This window comes from Bombus affinis, chromosome 14 (assembly GCF_024516045.1).
Source record: "Bombus affinis isolate iyBomAffi1 chromosome 14, iyBomAffi1.2, whole genome shotgun sequence".
Taxonomy (NCBI): domain Eukaryota; kingdom Metazoa; phylum Arthropoda; class Insecta; order Hymenoptera; family Apidae; genus Bombus; species Bombus affinis.
In genome coordinates, this window is record NC_066357.1 from 1,456,382 (window position 1) to 1,473,131 (window position 16,750).

The window sequence follows — 16,750 nt, forward strand, 5'->3', positions numbered from 1 at the left end:
AACTTCTAACAACAGGCAACCAGAATTTCCTCTTCAAAGAACTACGCTAGGACCCTCGTGACGCGACCAAGCAAGCGTAACACAATGCTGGCGTATCTCAAAGGATGGAAAATATGTAAAAGGCTGACGTGACCACGAAAGGGGGAGTGGTGGACGCGGGGTAAAAATGCCAATCGTTTGGTGGTCGTCGTGCAAGCAGGTCAAGAGACCAGGCACCGACTGAACCGAACGGAACTACATTCTGGCATTGGAGGCTCGTGTCTTTTAGACGACCCTATGCCTTCATTGCCTACCTATTGTCACGGGACGCACGGAATATTCTCGAGAACGACTGACATCGCACGCGATACCGCCTTTCGCGTACTGGCAGGTACCATTTTACTCTTTCGTTCTCGCTGGGGACGTTAGTCAGAGTTTCGCGTCCACGGATTACGTTCGTTGTAAACTTTCGATCGAGCACTTTGACGCGAGATCGTTTCACTTTCGACGCGGCTTACTATGAAGAATATGCAGGTGATAAAATACGACGAATAACTTTAAGTATATCGACGATCAATGATACTTATTGGGGATGTTGGAGTTCCTCGTCCACGGATGAATCGACCGAACGTTTCCTTGTGTGACATAATACAGTTTACAAAAATTTTTCGAGCGATTGTGGTATTTAATTATCGTTTGAAGGTTTAGTATTTTTCTTGTGAATTCCGTTTTTTCGAAGTTTTCGATATTACCTCTAGTTTTTTTGTACGTTTACTCGATTCTTTTATCGAACGTTTTATATTTGTTTCTGACGTTGGTAGGTTAACGAACATGTGTAAAATTATGGACAAAAGTGATAAATGCGTTTCATTGGAAAACGAATCTACGTACAACCTATTCTTCGATCGAACAAGCGGATTGTGAGTGAAATCGTAGATTGTAATTGCCAGAGAGTCTTACGATTAGAAAATGGCAGCGTAGGATGTCGCTTTCTGCATCACGGTGGTGAGTTTCGATGAAGTAAAAGACGTCGTCGATTGATCGCATCACTTACAATGCAAGAGACAAATTGGCCCGATCAGTTCGATCGATCGGTCGTAAAAACGAGGAAATTGCGCTGACGTAAAAATAGGAAGGCGCAGAAAGGCACTGCAGCTGTTTGTCCTTGGATTTCAGCCAGTAAAAGCGGTGCCATTTGCTGGCAGGGGGATTTAGAACGCAACGTTGATAACGCGAGTTCTTGGAAAAGGGACGTTCGTTTCGTTCTCTAATCGGCTTATCGATCAAGTACACGTAATATACGTATACGTATTGCTGCCATTGTTCAGTTGCACCCTGCACAATACGATCGAAAACTGCCAAAAAGCTATAGAAAAATGGAAAAAATGGAGCAGCTTGCGAGAACATCTGGCCATCGAACGTACAAGAGGCTCGACAAGAGTCTCGAGTATCCCCGATCAAACGTCAGAACTAATTTCTCTCGACGGATTAGCCGTCTGCCGTTTCCCGAAAGCCAGCAGATTTTCCGCTCCTCGAGCATCTCCGTAACGGCTTCCACACGCACCAACGAACCGCGCGTATAACTTGAAAAATTTGACCCATGCACGCTGCTCGCAAAGAGGAGGGTGTGCCTTTCATTTCGTGAACGTTCACCCTCCGTTCGAATGAGCCGAGAGAAGAGATGAAAATTTTCGTAGCTGTGCGAATTTCATCTTCGTTGAATACTCTATTATAGGGTGTAAATTAGATGTGACGCGAGAGGGGCGGAGTTTCTTCGATCTCTCAGTTTCTTCAATAAGATTAGTCGACGTTCGGAACATCGAAGTTACATGCAAGTTAACGAAGTTAAATAAATTCTCTCGTATAGACACGCTCGCCACAGCATTTGTACGCTTGTAAACATCTTTCACGAATATATCGCGTGCGTTGTACGAAACATTTCGAGATTTCATCGTCCTTGCGAGACTCGACTATCGCTATTACGTTAGTCAACAAGTTCGAAACCAATCTGAAAGTACGTGTTTAAAAAAATTTCTCGAAAAAATATTCGAGCATTTAGTTACCTGGATTATGATTTAACGATATATCGTTCTATCGTATGGATAGCGATACGGATACGAAAGTTCAGTGGCACCAGAAATGTCGACTCGTTAAAACTCATTCGAAACGTTTATCATGCCTAATTCGTTCACCAGACTCGTAATCCCTCAACAGGTGACCCAAGAATCGCTTACTCCTTAATACATAATCAAACCGTGTCACCCTTCGTTCGAACGATCAATCCACAGTCGCGTTTCGGAGAATCAACAGCATTCTCGTAATCAATTCATACTCTCTAGAAGACTACCCTTTGCATAGCGTGGTACTCGGTCGATCATCAATCACTTTTCCTTCGAACATCCGTCCCCAAATTGAAACGGTAGGGCGTAGGCGGAAAAAAAAGAGACTGCCTTCGAGCTGCGTCGGCCAAACAATTTGCACGGGGTGTCGGTAATGATTTCGGACGTTATCTACCCCAGGGCGAAATTTGTCCTGGTTGCTCGCCATTCGTCATCCACTGCACGGCTTCTTTTATCGCGGTGCAAAACGCGGAGGATCGCGAGCAAGCAACTGCGAGCCGGAAGTCGAGGATTCCGGACTCTCGAGACGCCCTTTTTGCTGCGCGCTGACACGCTGAAAATTGATGATCGGCCGCGAGTCCCGCGGCTATTTTCGCTCTCACTTCGAAGGGTTCCAGCGGACGCGGCCACGATTTCTTATTTAGGGAGCTTTTCAAGCCCGTGTCATTTTTCACGCATGCCTCGTTTCACGATACACGCGTCTGACGTTCAAAGTCACACCGACGTTCTTTCTTCTTCGAATGGCGCAACGTTTCGTAATATTTTTATATAGAATGCTTCAAGAAGTTGGGATTAAGCTTTAAGGGTACGTAATAATCGTCAAGTTTTTGCAGCCGGCGTATTTTTCTGCTGACACTACCAGCTAGTCGAAACAATAAATATTTAACGTCGCCATAGTGGCACCATTCGACTTTCAAGTATCTTACCGCTTTATCGTTACAACATTCGTGTACATATAGAGTTATTCCACTGAGTTTTACTTTTAACATTATTTAAATAACGTTTCTACGAAGAAATGTGGCAAAGTGCTTTCTGCTTTTTCCACGAGTGTACAGAGTATGCCCCTAAAGTTTAACTCCAACTTTTCATAACACCCTGTATAGAAAAAGGTGAACAGAAGTCGAAGGTAACGGAAACGATTTCGAAGGTGGAGAGAGCCCGAGTTTCTTAGGGGATCCGATGAACTTTTGACTCGGAAAAATTGATAATCCTGTCGGTTCCACGACGCTCCGATCGTTCGTCATTCTTATCCGAGACTCGCTATACATCGAGATAAACGATCCACATACTGAAAACGATTTGATATCCATCTCCGCTGAAGTTTACGTTCTTCAATAACCTCCCTCGTTCCCGAGAAATTTCAATTTTTTAGATTATTTTCAATACGAGAAGCTTTCGAACGGACGGTCCATTTTCATTTCTTAGAATACGTTTGATTCGAATCCGAAATTTAAACGTATCTTGTATTATTCGTAAAGATGCTTTTATTGCGTTTTCCGATCCAAGACAGTTAGAACGCAGCCAGGAAAACTGGTTTCGATCAGAAGGCCATTCGGTGACTCTCTTCTGGAAATCCAAGCGTCGCGGGAACGCTTTTCGTAAATCTAATAGCGCAATTCCGAAAACGAGGCAGACCGTGAGATCGAATTGGCTGGTAGCCAGAGACGGCGCAGAGTATAGGCTCCGTTAAAATCTCTCATCCTCCATACTCGCACAAGAATTTCCTTACATCGAGGCGAATGGCAACGCCCTCGTTGCCATTTATAATTCAAAGTATCGTCGTTTGCGGGCCGAGAAACGGGCAGTGTCGCGGCCTTCCGGCCGATGTGCCGCTAATTTCCAGCGAAAACGCGAGCTGGCAATTTATTATTTTAATCATGCGCGCGAGTCTGACACCATCGCGCCGGAAATTGCACGGAATGCACGTTCGAAGGCGCGCCGGAACGTTTCCGCGGAGGACGTTTAATTAAAGTTTGTATTAATCGATGCTGTGGCTACGGGGTTCCAACTAAACGGGGGCGCTGTCTAAACCAGATTCCAAGCTTTAAGAAGCTCTCAACTATCCCTGATCGAAAGTCAAAATACAAAAGTGTTTTGATGCTTATCGTATAAAACTTTTATGTTCATATCGCTTTTACTATATTATATATAAAACATTTTGAAATTTCATTAGAACTATAATAATACGCGATTATACTACGATCAGAATGGAATTATATTGTAGTTTCGTGTAACATAAGTTCACAAACATAACTGTTTGAAATAAAATTATAGATACGCACGTGTATTTGCAGATTTCGCATAATTGCCTAGCAATAGTAAAGGTAAGGTTACTTCAGTTTCTTTTATCGTTTTGTTACGTTGTTCTACAAACTTGGTGTTACTTTAGGTTAATATCGAGCGATATTTAAACCAAACAAATTAACCAGGCAAATTAAACCAAACTTGAGAACAAGCTTTTCAAGTAGGAAAGAATCGCTCGTAAGTAACTAAACCATGATTAAATACAGTGTCTGTGTATTCCAAGGCAGCCACGGAATCATGTTTCCAAGATTTACGTTGATATCGTGTCGTATAATTCCGGGACGGGGTTCCGAACGTTCGTGTCGGACCCGGACGTTTTATGAGTTTAATTTGGAACACCACGCGAGACAACGGCTTTTCGGTTTCCACGGAAATTCAGCAGGAAATTTAGGACTGGACCATCGAGAGGCCAAGAACTCGCCGCGACGACTCGAATTTGGCAACAGCTGCGGTTCCCCCGGAAAACATTCGCATCGCACCGTTACCTTCCTCCTGTTAAATCTACTCGGTGTATCGTAATTAAACAGGTTATCGTTAGCCTTGCACATCGTCGTGACGTTGTTCGAAGAAAGCTTTCGCATTGTTACGACTTAATTACCAAGTATACGAATTTTATGACAAGTACAATGGTGTGCGAATACATTTTCTAGCCACTATGCGTGTGTATGTGTTACAGAGACGAGCCACTCTACATAAGCGACAATGATTTTGTCCATACACTTTTTCGTTTAATATACGAATCGTAACAAGCTTCTTGTGCTTCAAGCTAGTGTGTTAAAAAGCGGGAGCCACAAAAATTACCACTTGTGTAGAATCACTCAAATATAGATTCAAAGGCAAAAATATAAAGATTCTTATATATCATATTATATTAAATATTATATAGAGTCATTCGTTATCAGCTTCGTTTTATAAAGAATAAATAGACTCTCCTATTAGTAAAAGTATATCGATACATGGAGTTTAGAGAAAGAGAAAGAATGACGCGCGAAATATTTGGAACTGAACGATGTCTGATCAAGCGCGTCCCATTCTACTGCAGCACCGGAGGATGACCGCTGTCACGTCCAGTTAATATTTCGATTTCCGCAGCGATCGTTAATTCTGCTCGCGCACGCCACGGCCAGACTGCCCGCGGCTTTCTTCCGTGGAATAATTTTTCTACCCCTGATGGAGTTAATGTTTCGTCCGGCCGCTTCGAGCGATCTCCAGAGACCATCGTGCTTTCCCCAAATCGACGATTCGGCGGGCAAGATTAACAGGAAAGAAAAACAACGGATTCTCGTCCGAACTATCTATCAAGAATCCACGAAACGTTAGAGAAAAACATTGCCAAGTAATTCCACTCCCTTAAGAGCTTCTCGAATAAAACCGAAGACATTATTACAATAAGAATCTCGTCAATTTGATATAATAAAATCTATACTTTTCTTGACTGTATCTGTCGCATCGTTTCGTTATCGTTTACATAAATTTTGATAGTCATATTACTATCGTATTTATCAAATATTCATACCGTTATTCGGTATCATGCACGCTACAAACAAATTTATAACGTAGCTGATGGTACGTTAAAGTGGAAAAACTGACAAAGATCATCGTCTAATATTCTTGCGTCTTTCTCCGCTGATATTGGAACGCGAACGCGGACGAGTAAGAGTCGAGAAAAAATCTTTCTGTCCATTTTCCTCCGAGTCGTTGGAGTTCACGACGACGTCGACAACGATTACGACGAGGAAAGAATACAAAAGCGAAGAACTCCCGGCGAGCAAGTTCTACCGGTCGCTAATTTCCGGCGGCTCTGTCCAGCCACGAAAAAGATCATTAAAGTTCGCGTTACCATCTAGTTGCCGCGTGCTCGCCGTGAAAGCGGCCGAATAAGAATAGAAACCGTGGGCTGGGGAGATAAAAGACGAAAGCTGGTGAGACGTTTCAGCCACGAGGCGGAACTTAATCCCCGGGGCCAGAGAAATTTCTTCGCTGTCGGAAAGCGCCCCGACTGCCAACCAACCAGCCAGCCAGCCACTTTCCCTGCAAATGCCCTTGGCGAGCGTCTGGGAAATTCTCCAAGTTAAGCTGCATCAAGCTCTCCATTTTCGCCTACTCCAGGCCTTCTCAACAGGTTACCTGAGTTTCCACTGCGAAACTGCATCCCTTGGCCCTCGCCCTTTTTCTTCGTCCCTTCTCATCGCTCCACCTTTTAAAAGAACGAGCCAGTGTTTCTCGGAACAAGGGGAATCCAGCATAGACGAACCTCCCTTCTTTCTCTTCGCGTATCTTCTAAAACCCGACTACGTCAAGAGCTGTCGTCATAACGTCAGCCCATCTCCGGCTATATAACGAACCTAAGCCCAACTTAACCCCTACCTATGCACAACCTAAATATCCCTCTTGGATTTCTATTCTAAGCAGTATTCCAGCTGCAGGAAAAATGGTCAGGATGCTTGCTGGAAAGTGATACGATAAGAGGAGGTTCTTTTTTAGTGCTACGTTGCTTTAATCCTGAATCTTATCGCTTTAGCGAATCCTAAGAAGCGTAAATACGTGCATAAGTCTCGAAACTTGTGCCTTTTAGTTACAAACTGCTGTACTTTTTGTAATCGTAAATTCTGGTAGGTTTTACGCTAAAGGGTGGAAAGTAAGAAGGGTTGGATGCTCGCGCAGAAAGACTTTTTTCAGAACGAACTTGGCATTTTGTGGCTTACTCGGAAGCTTTCTCCAGGAAAAAAAATGAAACGATAATTGGAGCGGAACGGCTTTGTTTTAGCCCCTGTCGGCATTAAGGGGTCAGAGTTAGCCCTCGGCAGAGTCCTCTGTGCATTACGATGCCCTTTTTCAGCCTTTTTCAGTCTCTTTCGAGCAAAAACGCCAAATTAAACGTATCTTGTTCTACGCACTGGCAACGAATTTTTACCAAACATCCTGCAAAATACGCAAATTACATTTAAGTTTATATCCGGATATTCCATTCGCTAACTTTATTTTGTAATCTTTTTTTTTCTCTGAGAAAGTTAAGCTTCCTTCAGATTAGTCAGATTACCTGACTTGGAGCAATTTGTACTGAAACTTCTTTCGTTCTTTCACGTTTTTACGCCTATTATACGTATTGTACGAGTATTAGAATATCGCTTGGCCTGAAAATAAGTTTCGGCGTGTACCAAAATTGGCACACGTTGCAGGCACTGTAGCGAACAAGGACGAACCTATCTTCTTCTCGATCTCGTTCTCTTCCGTTTCCTCCTCCTCTTGCGACGGTGTGCGTGAAGGTAAAATCGTTTGAAGCAACTTCTCAAATTCCTCGAGTTTGTCACCATCCGCATTCTGTCGATTCGGCAGCGTGACGATCGTTTCCTCGCGCGCCATCGAATTCTCCGAACCGCGGACGCTCTCCGCGCTACCCTCCGAATCCAACATCCTCCCCAGGTCGCTGGGACAGTTGATGGAAGTCTCAGGACGCGGCAGACCCCTGGAAAACATCCACCGGTACAATGCGACACGCGCCAACTACTTCGAAAGAGAATCGAGAGGAGAGAAGCTTCTCTTGCGGATACTTTTCTCTTTTAGGGTGCAGGGATCGATGAGAGGGTATATGGAATATTCTGCCACTGTGATTCGTCGTTCTAGAAGGACTTTCGTGAAGATTCCGGTAATAATGTTTCGCGGAGTTTGTTAAGAGAAATGGAAAGATATCTTCTTATATGTCAAGGTATAGGATGACTCGGGTTATTTCTGTATACAGCGACTCGCGGACGTATCCGAACGCCCTTCAAAAGAAAATAACTTTTTTTAAAATTGGACCAAACGACTTAAGTTTGTCTGACTAGATGACACGTACAAAAATTTACTGGAATCGCGAGGGAGAAAGGAATTTTGTATACCAACCACGCTCATTCTGCCGTCTAAATTTACAAAATCTATCAATAGTAAGACGAACGACGCGGATTATAGTAATTCCGTCCCCGATTATGTTACCGTGAAACCATCTAATCACCCGTAGACCGTGTTCTCGTAAACGCGTATCAAACTCCACTACCTCGTACCCTACGTCGCTTGGCGCAATAATTTTCAACTCGTTTTCCAAGACACCGCGTTCTCAGGGAACGAACTGTAGAGAAACAGAGGAGGAAAAAGTTGGTCGACAAAGCCGTCACGTCTTGGATGTTAGCGCGGCAGCCACGGAAAATTGAGCCATCCGCATTCATATCCGCGTGGGTTTACGAGCGCGCCGGTGTTCGCGTTCCGCCTTCAATATTCGAATATTATTCGAAGCTTGTATGCAGCCGAATCGTTCGTTCCCCGTTCTTTTTCCTCTCGACCTTTTCTAATACCCGCAGCCGTCGCAGAAAAACGGAACCTTCGATCTGCTGACGTCGAATCTCTCTCTCTCTCTCTCTCTCGTTTTCGCTTTCTTCGCTTTTCTTCGACCCCCGCGAGCTTCCCTCTCGTGTCTGCAGCCCCTTCGACTCGAGAAACACTTTGCCTACGACGTCCTCTTATCGCGTGTCACGACGACTTCTCGTCATGCGAGAACGTTCGAGAAACAAGCCGAGGCACATCGACGAGATCGAAGATCCCTGCCTGATGGAAGTTCGCAGTTCGCTTGAGTTTAAGGCAAGAAACAGAGGGAGACACGCGTGGGAGGATCGAAAAGCGAAAGTTCGCGTAGCTAGGTACTTTCTTCCGTGTTACCGTGTATTTCTTTCGGAGCAACAATTTATCTTTTTACGGAGACTGCTTTAACTCGGCGCCTTATCACTCTTTGGCAAAGCTTCAGCTATTTACTATCATCGCGCTATGTCGCAGAAACATCGAAACACGCTGCATAATTTCTATACTTGATACCGATGAAAAATTTGTTTTTACGTAGCTCTGTTTTCTGATAGGGAAATTGCGGCATATTTGGAATATCGATTTATTTAAATTGCTCGAAGTGTACATATGAAACTTCAAACCTGTTTTCCAAATGCAATTCTTTTATCAGTTTACTCGCAAGAACATCGCGATTTCGAAAAATCTAACAAGTACGAAATCTTCGTAAGAATGGAGTTTTAAAAAATTCTGGTATCCCCCTCCCCTTAGAATTAATTATTGTGATTTTCAGCCGTCAATCGACGAACCATCGAGAATACGTACGTCGTCTTGATAAACAATCCCTAGCAACCAGGTGTTACCTCGCGATGGCATAAACATTTTCCAACCCTTGTCCGCGAGGGTCTCGTCCATCGAGAAAGAAAAATAAGAATCGCTGTACTCCTATCGAGCTCTGGGTAATAAATACAAACTGGAAGCGGAAAACGGCCGATCTCGTGCCACTTTATCCCTCGTTCCAGTGTCTGACTGTCGTTTCTCCCCGTGTTGTTTACGTTCCATAAACCACGAGAAAGCTCGTTCGTCGAATTCACGAGAAGGCTGCCCGTTCAATTTTTACCCGAGTTTTTCCAACTTTGGTCGTTTCGTAAAAACTCACCCCCGGTATGTTCCTGTGTTTTTCTGTTTGTGGATAGTAGCTGCGCTGGACACCTGCTCCGCGAAACACTGACAAAACAGCGAATGTCCCTCGTGGCGCCACTTGCCAACCCCTTTTCCAAACAGAAGGTAAAAAATGTTACGCAGTACTACGCCAACGTTTACACCCCGATGAAATTAGCTACGATTATCTTGAAATACGAATCTCCATAATATCGTAGGGTTTTTTATTACGTTACGAAACAGTTTCGATTGTTTTAAACTAAAAACCACTGTGATTCTGCCGGTAATCGGAGCACGAAATTTAACGAAGTACGTAACATAATAATTATATTTTTATTAATTTTTATAATGATTGATTTAAATAATAATAGATTAATTATTCAGATTAGAATTATCGATAATAAAAGCGATACATAAAATCGAGTGTAGAACCACTTAGAAACCGACGTAAAGCCAAAATTATAATTTAGAAACGATATAAGAGCGACGTGGAAATTACGAACGAGATAAAAATTTCGATTTCGTATAACAATCATCGAGAACAACGAATTTACACTTTTTAAGAACTGAAATCGATATCACGGCCGTTTCCAACCGTCGGTTATCATAATTTACAAATAAATTAAACGAAGAGTAGTACGTTTCACAAATTCACGCAGCATTTCCGAAGAAAAGCATATAAAACCGTCTCCTTCTGCGAGGAGGAAAAGAGTACAGTGGCGAGTCGATAAAATGCCGCCTAATTAAAATCTGTCTAATGGAATCTCAGGGATTTCCACGAGGTCGTAGTATAGATACGTCGTAAAGTTTCGCCAGTCGAGCCCCATGCATAATTCATAGCCATCGCGAGGATGCTGTTCGCTTTCCGTCGAGTTTTTCGCCATGGTTTCCGCGCGACATGCTCGAGATAACGCGGACGTCTCTCTTCCTGTCATCTTCCATTCTTTCTTCGTTCCCTTTTCGCGAAGTGTTTCCGTAGAGGGGTGTCTTGGTGGAACGATTCCCGTCGTCACGCTGCGTAATTTCTCGGTGGAATCGCATTACGAGGGCTGGTTTCTGATACAGAGACAATAATTCAGCCGCAGCCGTGAGCCAGCAACGAGGGAACGCTAATTCTCAGTTGGTGTTCCACGCACGGGGCAATAGATCGCACAGATTAAAGGATTAAAGGGATGTTACGTGCGTGGTGCCACTTGGTATTTATCTTTTGTTTATCTTCAACGCGTAGGGATTAATCGAGTATGGTTTTACCGATTGCCAGAGAACAAAGATTTGCTTTAAATTAATTCCAAGTTTGGTCGAACGGTTGTTTGAACCTTCGATATTCCCTAAACCATCGAGGACCATGCGGTGAAATAATTAATAAAGTAGAACAGTTTCAAGACTGCGGTGTAAGGATACAGAATTCTACCGAAGCTGAATTAACCGAACGTATATCGCAAATGCTGCTTTTGTGCAAAATTGTGTACTGTACGCTTCGAGGCGAGTAACTCGTCTTTTTAGCCGAGAATTTTCACCAAGTAAGCGTGCCGATCAAAACGTCGATGAAAATCTCTGGCCTCCTCGTTATCGTCCCTGTCAATTAGATTCACTAAAGACGGAAGCAGCAAAGTTCTCGCAGTTCTTATCGTCATTTTCGCTAAACGAACTTCTGGCTCGATCATCCACTTCTAATCATTTTTTACTTGTTCTTGTCTCATACGTTTCAGCAGTCTGTCTATCGTTATCTATATCGTATCATGCTGATACGTCGTCGTACGTTTGCTGTGGCGAAAATTTGCAGAAACAACCATTTACATGGTCCTTTAACGCATACTGATGCGGCTGATATATAAGAAACGCGAGTATCCGAAATACCGAGGAGGTCGTCAAGGGTTCAAATGAGTTAACTCTGTCATGCTACGCCTTTACCGTAAGAAAGAATTCGGTCCAAGCAGAGCTTAAACGAAAACAAATGGATATAAAAAAACTACCCCACTAAGGACAAGTTTAAATAGTAACAAAGTAAAAATAGGGTAAGGTAGGTTAGGTAAATAAGCAATTAGTTGATCAAGGAACGATAGGTATGATAAGTATGGGAGGATGAATGAAAGGAATTGCAAACCAAATCCATTTCTAGTCAGATGAGGCCGAAATTGAATAAATAACAAGCGATACTATCTTACTGTATCTCTTTGATATAATATACCTATAAAAAGAAGGAAATATATAGAATATCGTATTAAGGTTACCGGAAAATAACGTCGACACAGTCTGACGTTCGTCGTTGAATTAATGCTGCGTTACAGACGACGAAAAATGAGTTATATACGACAATCCAACCAAACCACGGTGATTACCCCCAAATGAAACACCGAGAGCAACTCGAAAATCGAATATTGTTCATGGAAATAAAATGTTGTCGTGTGTATGATCGAATTTGCAAGGAGTTATTCGTTTTGAACTTTCAAAGCTCGGAAATGCCGTCGATCATGTCGTTTATCGTCAACAACTGACATACTTGGGCGGTGCAACTGGAAAAAAACATTGTACAGTTGCAAAGAAAAAGTAAAAGAATCGGAGAACTTGACAGGGAAACTTTGGCATATCCGCCGTACTTTTCAAATTATCTACAGTACAACTTAAATGGCGAAGAATTTTCAAATTACGAGGATGTGAAAACTGGCTGAGAAAATATTGTAACGCAAAATGAAAGAACTAAAGGTTTCTAAAAAGACGCCGTATCGAAACTAGTTTCCAGATGGCGAAGGTGTATTAACGATTAGGTGTATCGCGTTTACAATTGGAAAAATTTCAAGAAACTTCGAAAAACGATTTTACCATCCTTGTTACACACCACTACCGCGTAACTTTCCATTTTTTCAATGAAATTGCAGGACCGGCTGAAGAGGCAGAGGAAAGGAACAACGAAGAAGCTTCGCAGAGGTGCAGAATCCGAAGAATGCCTCGTCATCTTGAAGAACCGCTCCAGAGATTCATGCCGGACGTAGACAAATGCGCGGTTACCGATCCTGATTCGACGATATAGCTGGCGAAGTCAGAAAGTCAGGGACGTCGATTACAAAAGGAATCCGAAGGATGGAGTGACGACGAGCCTCGCGGTAATTGGATTTTTTTCCCGCTTTCGAATAGGAAGCAATTCATTAGGGGTCTGTTTGCGCGGCGTAGTTCAAGAACCCTCGATCAAACCTCTTTCTCTCTCGCTCCGTCTCGGCCGAAAACGAGAGTGGAAATTTACACGTGCTCCTGGTCGCGAACTGGCTACTCAAACAGGCCCTTGTGTACAGCCGGCCGGTAAACATGGATGCCATTAATTGCCATTAATTCGGCCGCGTTATGGAGAAGTTTCGACGAGCCCGCCCACTGAAAATTCAGACTTCTCCAACCCCTTGCACGCCCTTTCGTAGCCGACGTTTAGATTGGGTCGGTTCCAGGTACTCCGGGATCTGTCGAAAGGCTACGTCGCGCCTGCCCTTCGACCGACTTTGCCGAAACGTGCTTCTCGAGTTTTGCAACTCGAAATTTACATTAAACAATCGCGCGACCTCCAAATTTTCTAAACTCAAATTAGATTTGAAAATTCTCTGGATTTGTGAAATACAGTTAGAGAAACTGGGACATGAACGCCGAGAATCCCTAGAGATTGTAGATTTTGTAATTTGACGGTATTGCAAGCTGTATCGAGTTTACGCGAGAAATTTCCAAGTATCCGTTTAATTTACAAAGTTGCTACTAACGCTGTGAAAGAAACTCTGATAGCGCTAAAGTCTGAAAAAATAAGAAGGCGAAACGGTGGTGCAATCTACCGAGATAACCATAATCGACGAAGGGCATAAAATTAAGCACGGTCAAAGTCTTCCATCCCTAGCTCGTACGTTCTTTTTCGAGCTATTACGACGAACTGACTCCGACCCTGACAATAATAACAGTAACAATAACACGAAATCGTGGAGCGGTCTGATATGAATATGTATCAGGTACATCTGTTGCCTCGTAGACCTTTCGCCGTTATGAGACGAGAAAGGGTGCAGACGCGATTCAATATCGGTCCGGCATCTTCGCCAGAAGTTGCCAACGCGGGACTAATTTCCTGCCAGCGGTATTTTATCTCCGACTCGTCCAACCTGCACGAACAGCCATGTTCCACGACCAACGCTTCGATCGACGTTCGGATCCTGCAATCGAAGGGACGATATATAGTATTAAATTAAGTGATTTCGATAAATAATCACGGTGGGGTAAGCGTAAAGGGTACATGGGGTTCGTACTTTGTCTTTTACGTTTCATACTTGGAGGGTGAAAACGAGGGCAATTCTGTCTTGCTGATATGCAAATCGAGTTTATGCAGATGCGCGTCAGCATCTATAATCGCTGTCAATTTGTTTTCGCACGTTTCAACAATTCTACTCGTGTTCGAGCTACCAAGTGATAAAGTAAATTTAACGAAACAGAAAATAAAATTTGATTCCTGCGTTGACTATTTTTAAGATTCGTCGGATCGAAGAGGCCACGTCCATCGACTCTTCCCCTCCGAAAAATTATCTTTTTAAACGTCTTTCGACAAGGACGGAAGGCACACCGCGGAAAGATTTTATCGAAGCGGGGATAGGAGGCTTCGTCGCCGGCCTTTCGGCAACAAATTAAGGATTTTAAGCCGAAAGTAATTAGTCCCGGCGAACAAGGTGTCACTCCGTGAAAACGAGGAGACGGCGAGTCAGCCTTCATTGTTCTCGCCATAATCCCCGGGGAGGACGTTCATAAGTTCCTTCTTCTCTTAGTCCTCGGCGAAGAGAACGGCTGGAAAGGATGATTTCGCTTTCCGGCCAGATTAATCGCCCTATCGACCGTCTCCTCTTTTTTCCCCTTTTTCTCGTCTGCTTCCTCAACAAAGTGGATGTATCTCGGCACGTTGGCTCGAAAACGACTTCTTATTAACCTTCTTAGTTACACTGGCTGCCGCGTTGCATCGGTCCGACACTCGTCTTAAAAGACGTAAATAACGCTTACTGTATCAATGCCACGACTTTAGTATTTAAGACTTTGATCGTTACACGATCAACAAAAAATACCGACCGGTCAATAGTATCGAAGCTTTTGAACGTTCGTCGATATCTTGAACGAGCAATTAGACGCTCGAGTAGCACAGACGAATTTACTTTCCTCCACCGACTCGACGCAAAAGAGATAAGAATCACGGAGGACAAGAGGATTCTGGAGAATCGTGCGATCGGTTACGCGTGGAAGAATCACGATCGATTACTGTGAAACTGGAAATTGAATTACCGGATACGATCTTTCCCTCTCTATTGTTCACTCTTGTAGAGCGGCGGGACTTGACGCGATAATCTTATTTAGCCTTTCTACTCGGCCAAATGGATTATTTCGGCCGGTGATGAAAGCCTCCCGTTCGAAAATCGCGGATCCTCTTTAGTTACTCCGTCGACGCAGTTAGTTAATTAAAAGGTAAAGATAGAGTGGGAGAGGGAGAGAACCGGCAACGATAGAGAGAAGAGGAACGAAAAGGTAAAAGGCTGGCCAGACAGCTTGGAATTTGTATCCCGATCGCGGCGTACGACCCTTTCTGCTTCGAACCGCTGCGATTGCATCGGGACGGCGAGTGTTTGCACCGGTTTATTTGCGATTTCGACGTGTCCGAAGTTAATTCGAAATGTGCTCGTCTATCCTGCGCAGTTATTACCACCGCCTTTCTCTTTAAAGCCGATGGCATCTAATTTAAAGGGCGACATACATACAGAGATTAATGTATCGCCCTCGTACGCTAATATACGTGTTTTTAAACGAATTTTTGTATATACCAAAGGTCGACGAGAAAAAGGGGGAACGTCAGTTTTGACGAATTTCGAGCTTAATATTTTTTTCGCACGCTCTTGCCTGCGCTCTTTGCCACTGGTTACGTCGCATTAATTTCAATCAACATTTTCAGGCTTTTTACTGTGGTTATAAGAAATTGAGGTGTACAACGTGCTTCTCATATTTTGCAGTTTAATGCGTATATATGTAATATGATAATAATAAAATTAAAAATGATACAGAATAAAATGTTGATATATCTACGAGGAAATACGAGGTAGTGATTATTTTCGAAATTACATATCGAAAAATAAATTTTCGTTCTGTGAAATATGCTGAAATATGAAACCGTTCCCTCTCTCTCACTGCGATAAAAATAAAAATCAAATCGATTCGTCGAATGACTCTTCTTAAACAAATTCTCAACAAAGTGATCTTTCCAACGAGCTCAGAAACATGTCCTTCTTTAACGTTGGCCGAACTTCATATTATTTTTTCCCATTTTACTCAACAATGCAGAATCATTGTACGATAAGAAAAAATATTAATAATTTTACAGGAGATGAATCGATAGAACTCGCGAGGAATATGACGAGCTATCGCGAGGCAACCCTTCGAGGAGGGCACCCTTTCAAATGCTACAGTCGAGCCGCTTAACTATGTATTTCACCCTCCCTAAAACTCAACGAATTTTACGAAGAATCCGCCAACTGTGCCTCCCAGTAATATATGCGGAAGCCTGACAAAGGCACATTAACATTTATATTTGCGAAGACGCGACCGATCGCGAGTCCCCGATACCGCTACGACTTCCGTTATGGAATTGCTAATGATAAGCGCCATGGAAGGGCTGAAAAACGTTTATTTCATGGGTGTAACAACACGAGTCGCTCTATTGCCCAAACAGCGCGAGTAAAATATTCGACGCTTGGAATGCGAACTTTTTTGTAAGGGAATAAAAAGAGGTATGGGAGTGTAATAACGTAGCGATTTAGAGGACTGTAATCGAATTCCATTCGCTATTTTCGCGGCTACGCTCGGTTACATGGTCGGTAATGGCTTCGGCA

At 43.3% G+C, this 16,750-nt stretch overlaps 1 protein-coding gene across 1 annotated transcript in view; it reads left to right on the forward strand.

Annotated features, from left to right (window-relative positions):
• The window catches only part of LOC126924195 (astakine-like), a 303,996-nt gene that overhangs the window by 237,193 nt on the left and 50,053 nt on the right, over window positions 1-16,750 (forward strand). The gene's annotated exons all lie outside the window — the stretch shown is intronic.